Raw genomic sequence first — 13,331 nt, 5'->3', positions numbered from 1 at the left:
AAATGGGGATAACAATTATACCTACCTGAAAGGTCTATTATGAGGATCATAGGATTTAGAGCTGGGAAGGACCTTTGAGGTCACTGAGCCTCCCCACACGCACTTTTTATAGATCAGATAATAGGATTCACAGCTGGGAGGGACTTCTGAGGTCATCAAGCCCACCCCTAACCCCCCTTTTATAGATCAAACGAGATAATGCAGGTAAAGTGCATTGCTGACGTTCAGGCTTTGAAGGATCTTGGACCCAGAGCTCCACTATCTAGTGTAACCTTTCAAAGATGAGGTCACTGAGGCCATCAGGTTGTCACATGGAGAGTAGACAAGAAAAGTAGGATTTGAACCCAGATCTTCTGACCCCAGAGCCAATGCTTTGTCTCCTTCCATGCAGGTCATCATCTCTATCCTGAAAAGCAGCTCACGGGATGAGATTATACAGTGTTTAACATTTTTTAAAAATGTACTTGAGAATTAGTCACATATAATAACAACTAGTCATATCTTGAGAATATTCTAATGTTTGCAAAGCTCTTTCCTTCCCCATAACTCTGTGAGGTAGGTGGGATAATATTATTATCTCCAAAAATGTAAAAACAGGAGGAAACTAAAGTTCAGAGCTTCTCCGTGATCATACAGGTAGGTAATGAGTCTGCAAGGGTAGATTTGAACCCAGGTCGCTTGACTACAAAAACAATTTCTCTTTACTATCCCACACTGAGCTGTCTGATATCCCCTCCCTTTTCCCCCCAACTCAACACTTAGCATTTCACATACTGGACCTAAATTCCACTATAATGCATGACAGAGAGAAAGTCCTTTAAAGGAAGGCTAAGTAATGATCTGGGAATCGTGGCGTTTTCACTGATCTCAAGGAATGCTATGAGATCGTCCGAATTTTAAAAAACTTATCATTTTTAGTCTTTTTTTGTAACAGGGCCAACAAAAGCTCAGTCTTGAGAGCAAATGATGTGGAATGGAGGGACCTGGCTCTTCAGAGCACAGGCAGCCAGTCTGGTAGCTGGACTGAGGAGAAGACCGCTGCCAAGCTGGGAGCTAGAGGTTGTGGGGCTGGGGGCTCTCCCACCCCTTCTTGGTCGCCATATACACCGATGTGGCTTTTATCCCTGTTGGATCTATTCTTTCCTCTTCTTGGGTGAAGGAGTACTAGGGAGAGTTACGACCTCGTGAGCTTTGGAAGTTTGATGGCATCTGTGGCCATAGATCTAGGGACAAAAGTCCTCACAAGAGTTTGCCAACAGCCAAGGCCAGTGTACCCTCAAAGTCCTGGGAGGGACCAACTTGACCTAGTCCAGCAGCAGATAACCCAGGAATTAAGCCACTTGACTTGAAATAAGGGGATGACAGCTTCCATGGCTCTGCCATATTTGACCTGAACTGGTCTGTAGCAATCACTTTCCCTTGGAGTTCTCCACCAAGGAGGGAGGTGGTAGAGAAGAGAAGTCCCTGGTTCAGGGGCACATGTTGGTACTTTGGTTTTAGCTATACCTTTTCCGTAAATATCACTTTGAACAACTTAATTGATGTAAATTGGCTAAAGGAATTCAGGGTGTTGATTGCTAATATTAATTATATGGAGGACAACATGCCAGAGTGGTGGCCTCAAAAGCTGAGAGCATTAGAGAAGGCCCCTCACTATCCCTCAGAGGGTACCCCTAGAACTCTGAGGGGGAAATGGAGCTGGTTTCCTTTTGGGGATTCAAATTGTCAAGGTGAGGGTGAGTTTGAATAAGGTCTCTCCACATCTTGAATTTACAGCACGACAACCTTGGATCTATGAAGACCTGAGTTTGAAGCTCATCCTGGCCTTGTAACCCCAGACAAGTCCCTAAACTCTCAATGTTTTAGGTAGTTCTTGAAGTTTCAGAGAAGGTGATGACCTGTATCGGTAGAGGGAGAGAACTTCTTCCTACACTGATAAAGTCACAGGTCCTCAATCTACCCTTTTTTGGCCTGAACCTAAAGAAGAGATGGTTGTCATGAAATCAAAGACAAAAGGTAGAAGGCTGTGGGGTATAATGGCTACAGAATTGGTAGGGCTAGGGTTCAAATCCCACCTGTGAACTTTACTACTTGTGTGAGCTCAAACAATTCACCTTCTCTCCTTAAGCCTCAGTTTCCCCTTGTTAAATGAGGAGGAGTTGGAGCAAGGCTCTGAGGAGCCCGGCTATTGGCTTAAGAATTGGTGAACGGCAAAGCTTCTCCTAAGACTCTCATGACCCCTAGAAATACAACACAACAGCACCACCCCCTCAACACTTCCCTCAGCATTAAGCATGGCCCTCTGGAATTGATGAAATTTCAGACAGTACCTCAACTCCCCATGGACCTGTTGTCTTAAATACAATCTCCTTCAGGCTAACGCCCATTACCTGCTTTTTGAAGGTGATGATGAAGGGGAAGAATTCTGAATGTCCACCTTCCTTGGAGTTGGGCTCCTGGTCTGTTGTTCCTGCCCTTCTCACTTCCTTTTTATAAGGGCACCCTCCTCCATAGCACAAAAGTCCTTTCTTTGGGTAAATTATTTTAATCTTCTTAAACAATGGCTAGGTATCCCCCTCATCCCTTAAATCTCTCATACAGCTTTTTAATGGCACACTTAATTGTAGAACCCCTGGGGAGCTTCTCAAATCCTGATGCTAAAACTCAACCTAAGCCTCTTCTAGTCCACATCACAAATCACAGATTAGAGCCCCACTGAGTGGGTTCAGGGGCTCATCTGCCTCTCCCTGCGTCCCCTACTGTGGAGTATCTATTTGAGATGAGGTGAGGCTAATACGCTTTTTTTTAAAGGAAAGATTTCAGAAAGGGAATGATGTTTGGGAGCACATGAAATTTAGCTGTGCATGTTAATATATAACATATTTGTTACAAAGAGGGAAACTGAGACTTGATATCCAGGAAAACAACGAGAGCTGTTCAAAAGAGTAAGGTCAGTGCTGTGAGGAAACACAGGTTACAGCAAATGTAGAAATGTTGAATGCTGTGGATAAATTCACTTACCTTGGGGGTATTCTTTCCAGAAATAAGGAAGTTCCTGCTATCAATTCAGGTCAGCACCTATCTGCAAAAAAAAAAAAAAAAAAAAGTGCCCCATAAATGATTTAAATATAAACAAGGAAACTATAAGTAAATTAGGTGAACATCAAATAGTGTTCCTATCAGATCTATGGAAAAGGAAAGAATTAAGACTAAGCAAGAGATAGAGAACATTACAAAATGTAAAATGAATAATTTTGATTACATTAAATTTAAAAGGTTTTGTACAAAAAAACCCAATGCAACCAAAATTAGGAGCGAAGCAACAAATTGGGGGGAAAATCTCTATAACAAAAACCTCTGACAAAGGTCTAAATTCTCAAATTTACAAGGAGCTAAAACAATTGTACAAAAAAAAATCAAGCCATTCTCCAATTGATAAATGGGCAAGGGATATGAACAGGCAATTTTCAGATAAAGAAATCAAAACTATCAAAAAACACATGAAAAAGTTTTCTAAATGCAAATCAAAACAACTCTGAGGTACCACCTCTCACCTAGTAGGTTGGACAATATGATAGCAAAGGAAAGTAATGAATGCTGGAGGGGATGTGGCAAAATTGGGACATTGATGCATTGCTGGTGGAGTTGTGAATTGATCCAACCATTCTGGATGGCAATTTGGAATTATGCCCAAAGAGCGATAAAAGACTGCCTGCCCTTTGATCCAGCCATACCATTGCTGGGTTTATACCCCAAAGAGATAATAAGGAAAAAGACTTGTACAAAATATTTATAGCTGCGCTCTTTGAGGTGGTAAAATATTGGAAAATGAGAGGATGACCTTCGATTGGGGAATGGCTGAACAAATTGTGGTATTGAATACTACTGTGATTAAAGGAATAATGAACTATAGGATTCCGTGTGTAAAAAAGGAATTCTTTATTCCTTTTTTAATTTAATGGGGGACCTGGAGATCCTCTTACCATAAAGATATATAGGGATTAACCAGCCCAGAGTGACAGGAAGTAGAAATCATAGAGCCAGGAAGGAGGGAACCATAGAGATAGGAAGTGAGGCAGAAAGAAGGGATAAAAGGGGGTGATTGTGAGTTGGTTGGTGGGTTAGTTGCTGACAGTTAGGGCTGACAGTTGTGGGGAAGTCGGCTGCTGGGCGTGAGTTGGTCTTTGGGGGTTAGTTGGTGATTAGTTGGTGCTTGGGAGATAGATAGAGAGAGAAATATATTGATTCTGCCTGGTGAGCTGAGCTGAAGAATGATCAGCTGGACTTTCTCTAATGGCAGTTTTAGGTATAATTATAGGTAGTTATAGGATAACTAGTATAGACATTAGGAAATTTTCTTCCTCTACCTCTTTCCTACATTTCCCTCCTTTACTATATTCTTTTACTATCTCTATTTTAATTAAACTAAATTGTTCATTGTTTAAAGCTACTAGAAGTTTTCTTTTCTCTAGCTTAAAGGTATAATATTGATTTACAACTCTACTATATTCTCATTAAAACTTAAATTATTACAAGCTGTTCTTTTATCTTGTCAAAACTCCCAATTTATCCCTTACATATGTGAACTGGAACGACCTCCAGGAACTGATGCAGAGCAAAAGGAACAGAACCAGGAGAACCTCATACACAGAGACCAATACACTGTGGTACAAACAAATATAATAGACTTCTGTACTAGCAGCAATGCAATGATCCAGGACAATTCTGAGGGACTTATGAGAAAGAAGCTATGCACATCCAGAGAAAGAACTGTGGGAGCAGAACAACTGTTTGATCACGTGGTTCAATGGGGATCTGATTGAGGATGTAGACTCTAAATCTAAACAATCACCCTAATGCAAATATTAACATGGAAAAAGGTATTGATCAATGATACATGCAAAACTCAGTGGAATTGCTCATTGGCTATAAGAGGGGGGAGGGAGGAGGAGAGGAAAAGAACATGACTCATGTAAACATGGGAAAATACTCTAAGTAAATAAATAAATTTTATGAATAAAAATAAAATAATAAATAAATGAAAATGGGGTGGGGAGCACCCCAGAACCCACACAGGGTGGTTTTTTGTTGTTGTTGTTGTTGTTTTTAAACCCTCACCTTCCTGTCTTGGAGTCAATACTGTGTATTGGCTCCAAGGCAGAAAAGTGGTAAAAGCTAGGCAATGGGTGTTAAGTGACTTGCCCAGGGTCACACAGCTGGGAAGTGTCTGAGGCCACATTTGAACCTAGGATCTCCCGTCTCTAGGATTGGCTTTCAAACCACTGAGCTACCCAGCTGCCCCCAACACAGAGGGTAGTTTTAACCCTTTCTTTCAAAATCTAAATAGAGTCTAAAGGACGACTTGTTATGGAGATTCCTTTTAGTTATATATTGGATTAAATGACTGAAGAAGTCCCTTTCATTCTGAACTTCTGATTCTATTTAGGAGTCAAAGGAAATGCCTAAATGTTGAATCAATTAAAGCTAATCTCAGAGCCAAGACCAGAATTCAAGTCTTGCCTCTGACACATATGGCTATGTGATCTTGAGCAAATCACCTAACTTCCCTGTAGTCTAGATTATTCTCTGACTCCAAGTTACAGAGAGGGACTGACTTGAATGAGTTTCCTTATTCTTGTGAAATAACGGATCTAGTCCCTATATCTTCTTTCCTCTCGTGAAATAGCTTTGAGTATTAGAACAAGAAAGTGAACCCCTCAGGGCCCAAGCACATTCTATGGGATTTTCTTCCTCTCTAGGTCCATAGCCTCCACTCAGGAAATGGATTTTCATCTCTCCAGGTGCAAGTACCCACTTCAATGTATTTATTTTATAGGAAAGTTTGATGGGAAAGAGGAGGAGAACAGAACAGAGAGCATCAAATGAGTGGTTGTTCATTCAGAGAGTGCCTGCAAACTCCACAAGGGCCCTCTACTCACCCAAAAGTCTTCTTGGGGATGTTCACACTATTAGGGCTTCATGCCCTTTGATCCAGCAATATCACTACTGGGTTTGTATCCCAAAGAGATTTTTAAAAAAGGGAAAGGACTTGTTTGTACAAAGATATTTACAGCTGTTCTTTTTTGTGGTGGTGGCAAAAAATTGGAAACTGAGGGGGTGTCCCTTGATTTGAGAATGGCTGAACAAATTGTGGTATCTGATGGTGATGGAATACTATTGTGCTATAAGGAATGGTAAACTGAAGTATTTTAATAAGAACTGGAAAGATCTTTATGAACTGATGCAGAATGAAATGAGCAGAACCAGAACATTGTACACAGAGACTGAAACATTGTGAGATGATCAAATGTAATCGACTTTGCTACTAAAAGCAATGCAATGACGTAGGACAATTCTGAGGGACTTATGAGAAAGATGCTATCCACAGCTAGAGAAAAAACTGTGGGAGTAGAAATGCAAAGGAAAACATGACATCACTTGTTTTTATGGGTATATGATGTAAAGTTTTGGTTTTAAAAGACTATTACGAAAATGAATAATATGGAAATGGGTTTTGAGAGATAATATATGTATAACCCAGTGGAATTGGGAGGAGGGGGAAGAGAGGAAGGAGACAATGTGAATCATGTAACCAGGGGAAAAATAATAATAAAACATTATGAGGGCTTCATCTTGTCATATCTAGAGTAGGGAGGATGAGAGTAGGAGCATTAGAGAAGACAATACAATAATATAATCTGGGAGAGTGGAGGACAGAAAAGAGAAAATCCCCATTACAGCAGCAATTTCTTAAATTTATCTATTGCCTGAATTATTATTATTATTATTAATTTTTATCATATTTCTATATGAAATTATGTTCATATCTCTATTTAAAAAAACAGATGTGTAATATACTCAGGTCCATTTTACAGATGGCAAAGCAGAGGAGTCAGGTATCATCAGGATCACTAAGCCAGAGAAAGTGAAAGTCTTAGTTGGCCTGAACAATCATGACCCAACTGCTGGCAAATTTAGTGGGTGAACTAGGTGATATCCAGGCTGGAGGGAGAAGGCTGGAGATGAGACAGGTCAGTGATTCAAGCAATGGACTTAGAATACCAGGGAATCAGGAAGACCTAAGTCTGAATCCTACCTCAGGTACTGTGTGACCCTGAAAGTCATTGAACCTCCCTGGGTTTCAATTTTCTTATCTATAAAATAAAGAAGTTGGACTCGATAGCCTTAAATATTCCTTTCAGGATTAGATCTATAATCCTAGGTCTGGGCTATGGAGTTGCAGTCCTGTTTGGCATAATGCTTTCAACATCAAGAAGGGGAAAGGGGGGAGGTAGGTTTCTCTTCCTATTTATTGCTATTTTTATGGTATATTGGATAAATCCACTAAAAAAACTAGTTGAAATAATCAACAACTTCAGCAAATTTGCAGGATATAAAATAAACTCACATAAGTCATCAGTATTTCTAGGTACTACTGACAAGTCCATCAGTAAGAGAAAGAAAGAGAAATTCCACTTAAAATAATTCCAGACAATATAAAATACTTAGGAGCCTATGTGCCAAGACAAACCCAGGAACTACATGAATATAATTACATAACTATTTTCATACAAATTAAGTCAGATCTAAACAATTGGATAAATTGCTCATGAGTAGGCTGAGCCAATATAATAAAAATGACAGTTCTACCTAAATTTATTTACTTATTCAATGTTATAATAATCTAATCATATTTTTAAAAAAAACACCATATCCTAAGATAAGGTCAAAATGGGGCATATGATTTAGATATAAAGAGTGATATCAAGCAGATTCAGGGAGCGTAGGATAGTTTACCGATCAGATTTATGGTCAAACAAAAGACAGAAAACAATGAGATATAAAATGGACAATTTTGATTATTAATAAGATTTTTTAGAAATAAACAATGCAGCCAAGATTAGAAGGGAAACAGGAAACGGGGGAGAGGGGGAGAATGACAACAAATTTCTCTGATAAAGGCATCCCTTCTCAAACATAGAGAACTGAGTCAAATTTTATAAGAATACAAATCAGTCCTCAATAGATAAATGGTCAAAGGATATGAACAGGTAGTGCTATGGGCGGTATGGTGATATTGGACAGGGCCTAGTAGAGAATGGCCCAATGTCCTCTGATGATATAAGGACCTGAGCTGAGTGAAGATGGAAGCCTAGATGAACACCAGGTCCCACAAAGTATTTGAAGCTCAGCTAATTATCACCTCCCATCTAACAGTGTCCAGGACTAAGTGATCAAGTGAGAAGCTGTGAATTGAATCACACAGCTTCTCTGACTGCTTATCCTGGGTTTAGCTTGATGGATAAAGTTATATGATTAAGTGGATAATGCTGGTGACTGCCATTTGAATTTCCTAAGCAATCCCTTTCCCTCAGATCCAAGGATATAAAGTATGATCCTTAGGACAATCAAGAGATTCACCTAAGTAAGCTTTAAGATTTAATTGTAACAAACTTGGGGAAAGGCTCCGGGTTAAGGAAAGAGGTGTTGGAAAAACTTCACTAGGCTACTGATGATCAGGTTGTCAATGTGATGGATAAAAGGGGGTACACTAAAGTTGGGGGGTGCTTTCCTTCCCTTGCTGAGTGACAGAGGGGTAAAAGGTGATTGAGGTGATAGGAGAGGAATGAAAAGGATGGCTGAGTTTAGGGAGGAAAGGACAAGGTGGTATTGGATAGTAAGGGTACAGGGTGAGGTATTCAGGAGAGGCAGATAACACAGACTAGACACAGGCTAAAGACAGAAGAACTGGGGTAAAAGGCTGAACCCTTGCAGGCAGGAAAGGTACTTCTACAGACACAAGGAATAGGGCCAGTTAGAAATGGTTTGAATCTACCTTGAGGGCTTTCTAGTCAGTTTCTCAAGTCCTCAAAGGAGGAACCACAAGGCTCCTCCCTGTCAGCAAAACTGAAGGAATTCAGGAGGCGGCATTGGGCAACGACTTCCTCCCAAGATGGATGCCTCCAGTTTCCCTCAAGAAATAAAATATAATGATTCCTTCCCCTTCAACCCTTGCCTAATTCTTCAACACAATGATTCTTTTTTTTTTTTTAAACTCTTAACTTCTGTGTATTGGCTCCTAGGTGGACGAGTGGTAAGGGTGGGCAATGGGGTTCAAGTGACTTGCCCAGGGTCACACAGCTGGGAAGTGTCTGAGGCCATATTTGAACCTAGGACCTCCCATCTCTAGGCCTGACTCTCAGTCCACTGAGCTACCCAGATGCCCCCTCAACACAATGATTCTCCAGAGGGTTTGATTAGGTAACAAAGGGATTTATTAATGTTCAGGGTTGGTCAGGAAGGAGAGAGGGGTTTGGAGTTTCTGACAGCTGCTAGGGAGCAACTCAAGATGGGGGAGGGTCACAGGAATATGATAGACTGAGAGAAAGGACCTGCTTCTCTCAGCCACGGAAGATTTGGCTGCCTTTAAAGTAAAGGGTATACTAAAGGGATAGTTTGAATTCAAGGATGTCCTACTTGCCTATTGGGGAAAACTAAATCCACAAAGTCTATTCACTAAAAACTCAAAGGCCACCCTGCCTCCCAGAGCCCCAGGAAAACAGGCAGGGAAACAGGGAAATAATATGGAGAAGGTCGGGGAGAGGTCCAGAGAAATTAGCTAGGTTCAAATTGTCCAGAGATAAAGCACAGGCCAAAAGCAAAACCAAAAGGCAAAGCAGAGCTCTAGTTGATCCTTCCGCTCTGTTCAAGGCGCAGGAACCAACTGACTCCTCTCAGAATTCTAAGGCTTCTAACTGCCAGAAGTTTTCAGTTGGCCCCCTGCAAGAGCAAAAGCCTCTCTTGCATCTTTTGCATTACATCAATCACAGGGTAATCAGGTTGAGACTCTTGCTGGAGAGGGTTCCCCTCTCCGTGGCACTTTGGCCAGGCCAGGCACCTTTGGCCTTAACTAATTTAATTGAATGATGATATTGGCCTTCCTTGATGTTCAAATCACTAGTATACAGAATAGCTTTGTCCAGAAGTTGAGGATGTGAGAATTGTTGGAACAGGATGCAGGTAATCTAGAAAGGTTTGGTTGGCCTACCCACCCAGCCACCCAGGTCCCCCTCTCAGGAATGAGAGAGAGTTTTGATCCAGTTTGCTCTCTTTTATAATCCTGGTAGTAACTGCTTTTTGCCCTCTGGCTCCTGGCATCTGGATTGGTTCTAAATTCTAAAACTGTTGGGTGTCACTCATCCTGTTCTCCATTTTGCTTAGCAGAAATTGATGTTACAGTAGTTTGCAGATGAAGAAATCAAAGCTATCAATAGTCATATGACAAAAATGCTCTAAATTACTATTGATTAGAGGAATGCAAATTAAAACAACTCCGAGGTACACCTTCTCAACATATCAAATTGGCCAGATGACAGTAAAGGAAACTAATAAATGTTGGAGGGGGTGTAGAAAAGCTGAGACACTTAATACATGGTTGGTGGAGTTGTAAAGTGATCATTCTGGAGAGCAATTTGAAAAAAACTGTACATACACTTTGACTCAGCAATAACACTAGGAAGGAAGTACCATGAAGAAAATGAAGTTGTCACATTGAATCAAGGCAAAGGCAAAAGATTCTGTAAAAACAAGAGATTATTGTGGAAGCAATTCTCTTGTCAGGGCAGCATCATGAAACTTCATGAATTAACCAAGTCCTAGACATCTAAATTCATTTGGGGGATAATTTTCAAATTCTTAAAAATCTATACATTGGCCAGAAGGACTACATTTGCAATTGACAGTCAGTGTTCCAGTCTCCCCTCTCCCCATCCTCATTGTTTCCAGCCATAAATGTATGAATTTTACTGGTAATGAGATAATTTAGCAATTCTGTGTTTTATTAGTACTTTTGTATCTCAAAAATATTCCTTTAAATTGACCATTGGTACAGTTTCCCCTGCCAGGTGTTCAAAGTGCTCTTGGGTACTTTGTTAATGATCCCTTGGTTTGCAGAAAATCGAACAGCATTGTACTTTGTCAGTACTATAAGCAAGTGGATGTGCAGTTCTCACCTAGGAGTATAAATAAAATAGACGAAAGAGTATTCCACACAGCCTTCCAAGAAATTGAGGGAATCAAATTCATAGCCAAGTCAGTAGCAGTTAAAAACCAGATTTGAACCTAGAACTTCTGTCTCTAGGCCTGGCTCTCTATTCGCTGCTCCTGTGCTACCTTTTCAACAGAATTGCCAGATAAGAGAAATTATGCATTGTATTGTTGAGCTGTAGATCTCATGGTCCTGCTTAATCATTTTGTTTCCAGTGTGACCTCTTACTGGGTGACCCTAAGATCAATAGAAATTCAAAAAGACTTTCCACATGTAAAAATTCTTCCTTTTTCCACCATAGACCAACAGACAAACTGAGACAGTCTGATGAAGAAAGAGGGACCAAGATTTGCCTGTTGTCTGAACTTCCAGCATAGGCATCTCCTTTTGAGAAGGATGATGTCTGAGTATAAGAAGTTGTTATAGAAACCAGGTGGCTTCAAGGTTGGTGCCCATTCACCATTGTACTGGGGCTTATAGAATTTCAGATTAGGGGACTGATCTTATTTCTTTCCTCAGTGTGATAGGCTTAAAACAATCTTCAAAAAAAAAAAATGACCCAGTTCTACATTTATTGTGCTATTCCTGGTCCAAATAGAGCCAGTTCAACCTGTTTCGTTTGTATTTTTTCCAGTGTTAAATCTCACAATGTGCCCATTTAAAAATTTCCTCCCCACCTCTGGAATGAGTAAGAGGCAAAAATACACCCTTTTTCTCTTTGACACTTCCCTACCTTTATGTTACAAGTTGTGTACAATTGTTCTTCTATGAGAGAACAAAAAATGGAATTAAAAAAAAAAAAAAGCTGGCTTCCTGGTGCAGCTTCTGTTAACCAGATTGGATATATCCGGGTCCTGGAGGTCATGAAGAAGGCCAGACAGACAACAAGCCATGTGATTTGGAGATGACCAGGAAGGGAGGCAGAGGGCTGGATAAAAGCAAAAACTCATTTAATAGAACCCAGGGGTGGAATCTAAGTTTCCTGTGAAGAAGATGTAGAGATGATGCTGGAGAGTATGTAATAAGGTTTAGAGATGGCTAAAAAGTGGGTGTTAAAATTGGCACTAGCTTCTAACACTTTTTTTTAACTCTCACCTTCTGTCTTAGAATTGTATTGCTTCCAAGACAGAAGAGCAATGCAATTAGGGTTAAGTAACTAGCCCAAGGTTACACAGCTAGGAAGTAGCTAGGGCCAGATTTGAATCTAAGACCTCCCATCTCGAGGCCTGACACTCTATCCCCTGAGCCACCTAGCTGCCCCCAGCCCATCTACTTTTTTACTCATGTATTCTTTTTTTGTCACACATACTCATATCAGTGAGGGACATGCATTACTAGTAACCCTCTCTAGGAAAAGTTTGAGAAGACCCACGTGAACTGATGCAAAGTAAACAAAGCAGAACGAGGAAAATAATTTACTTGATGACAACAATAAGTGGAAAAAATGGAACAATTGAAATCGAATGCTCTAAAAGTATAGTGCCCAATGCACCAAATAAGGGCTATCAGAAGACAACTCTCGATCTTCTTTGTAGAGGTGGGGACTATATATATTGAATGCTGCAGAGAATATCGGACTTTTTGAGAGGTTGTTTAGTTTTTCTAGATTTTTACCAGCTCCCTTCTCTGACCTCCACTTTCATATTTTCTCATATGAAAGATGGGTCTCTGGGAGGGAAAAAGAGGAATATATCAGGAAATAAGTGATATAAAAACAAGAAATGTTAATGAAAATGATTCTTTAAAAATTAGATTATATCTCCCAAAATATATGTCCACATTGTTGAACCGGTTGTCACATGGTTACGTGCCTTAGATACGTACATACAGCTCTTTCCAATCCTCATTGTCCTAGTCACTTGCTTTCGCATATGCTTCATCATCCATGTCCTTCCCAATATGCATTGCTTCTAATTGAGTACAGCATAGATGGGGTTTGACCAGGGAGAGTGCCATTCCTTGCCTTGGATTATTAATGCTGGCATTTTACTGGCTTTTAGGGGGCTTCCATGCCATACTTTGCACTAGAAACAAATGTCATAGATGCAGAAATGGGAAGGACAGCAGAAGCCACCTCTTCCAACTCTCATTTTACAGACAAGGAAACGGAGGCAACCAAGGTCAAGTGATGTGCCCAGGGTCGTCCAGCTAGGAAATGTTGGCTAGATTTGAGCTGATTTCAGGTCTGGCACCCTATCCATTGTGTTACCTGGTTGCCCATTATACCATTTTATTACTAGCTTGTTAAAATTAATATAACTTTTCTCCCAAATAAATGATTTTC

The sequence above is a fragment of the Gracilinanus agilis genome, chromosome 2, assembly GCF_016433145.1.
Source record: "Gracilinanus agilis isolate LMUSP501 chromosome 2, AgileGrace, whole genome shotgun sequence".
NCBI classification, from domain to species: Eukaryota; Metazoa; Chordata; class Mammalia; order Didelphimorphia; family Didelphidae; genus Gracilinanus; species Gracilinanus agilis.
Note: the sequence above shows the minus strand (reverse complement) of the source record.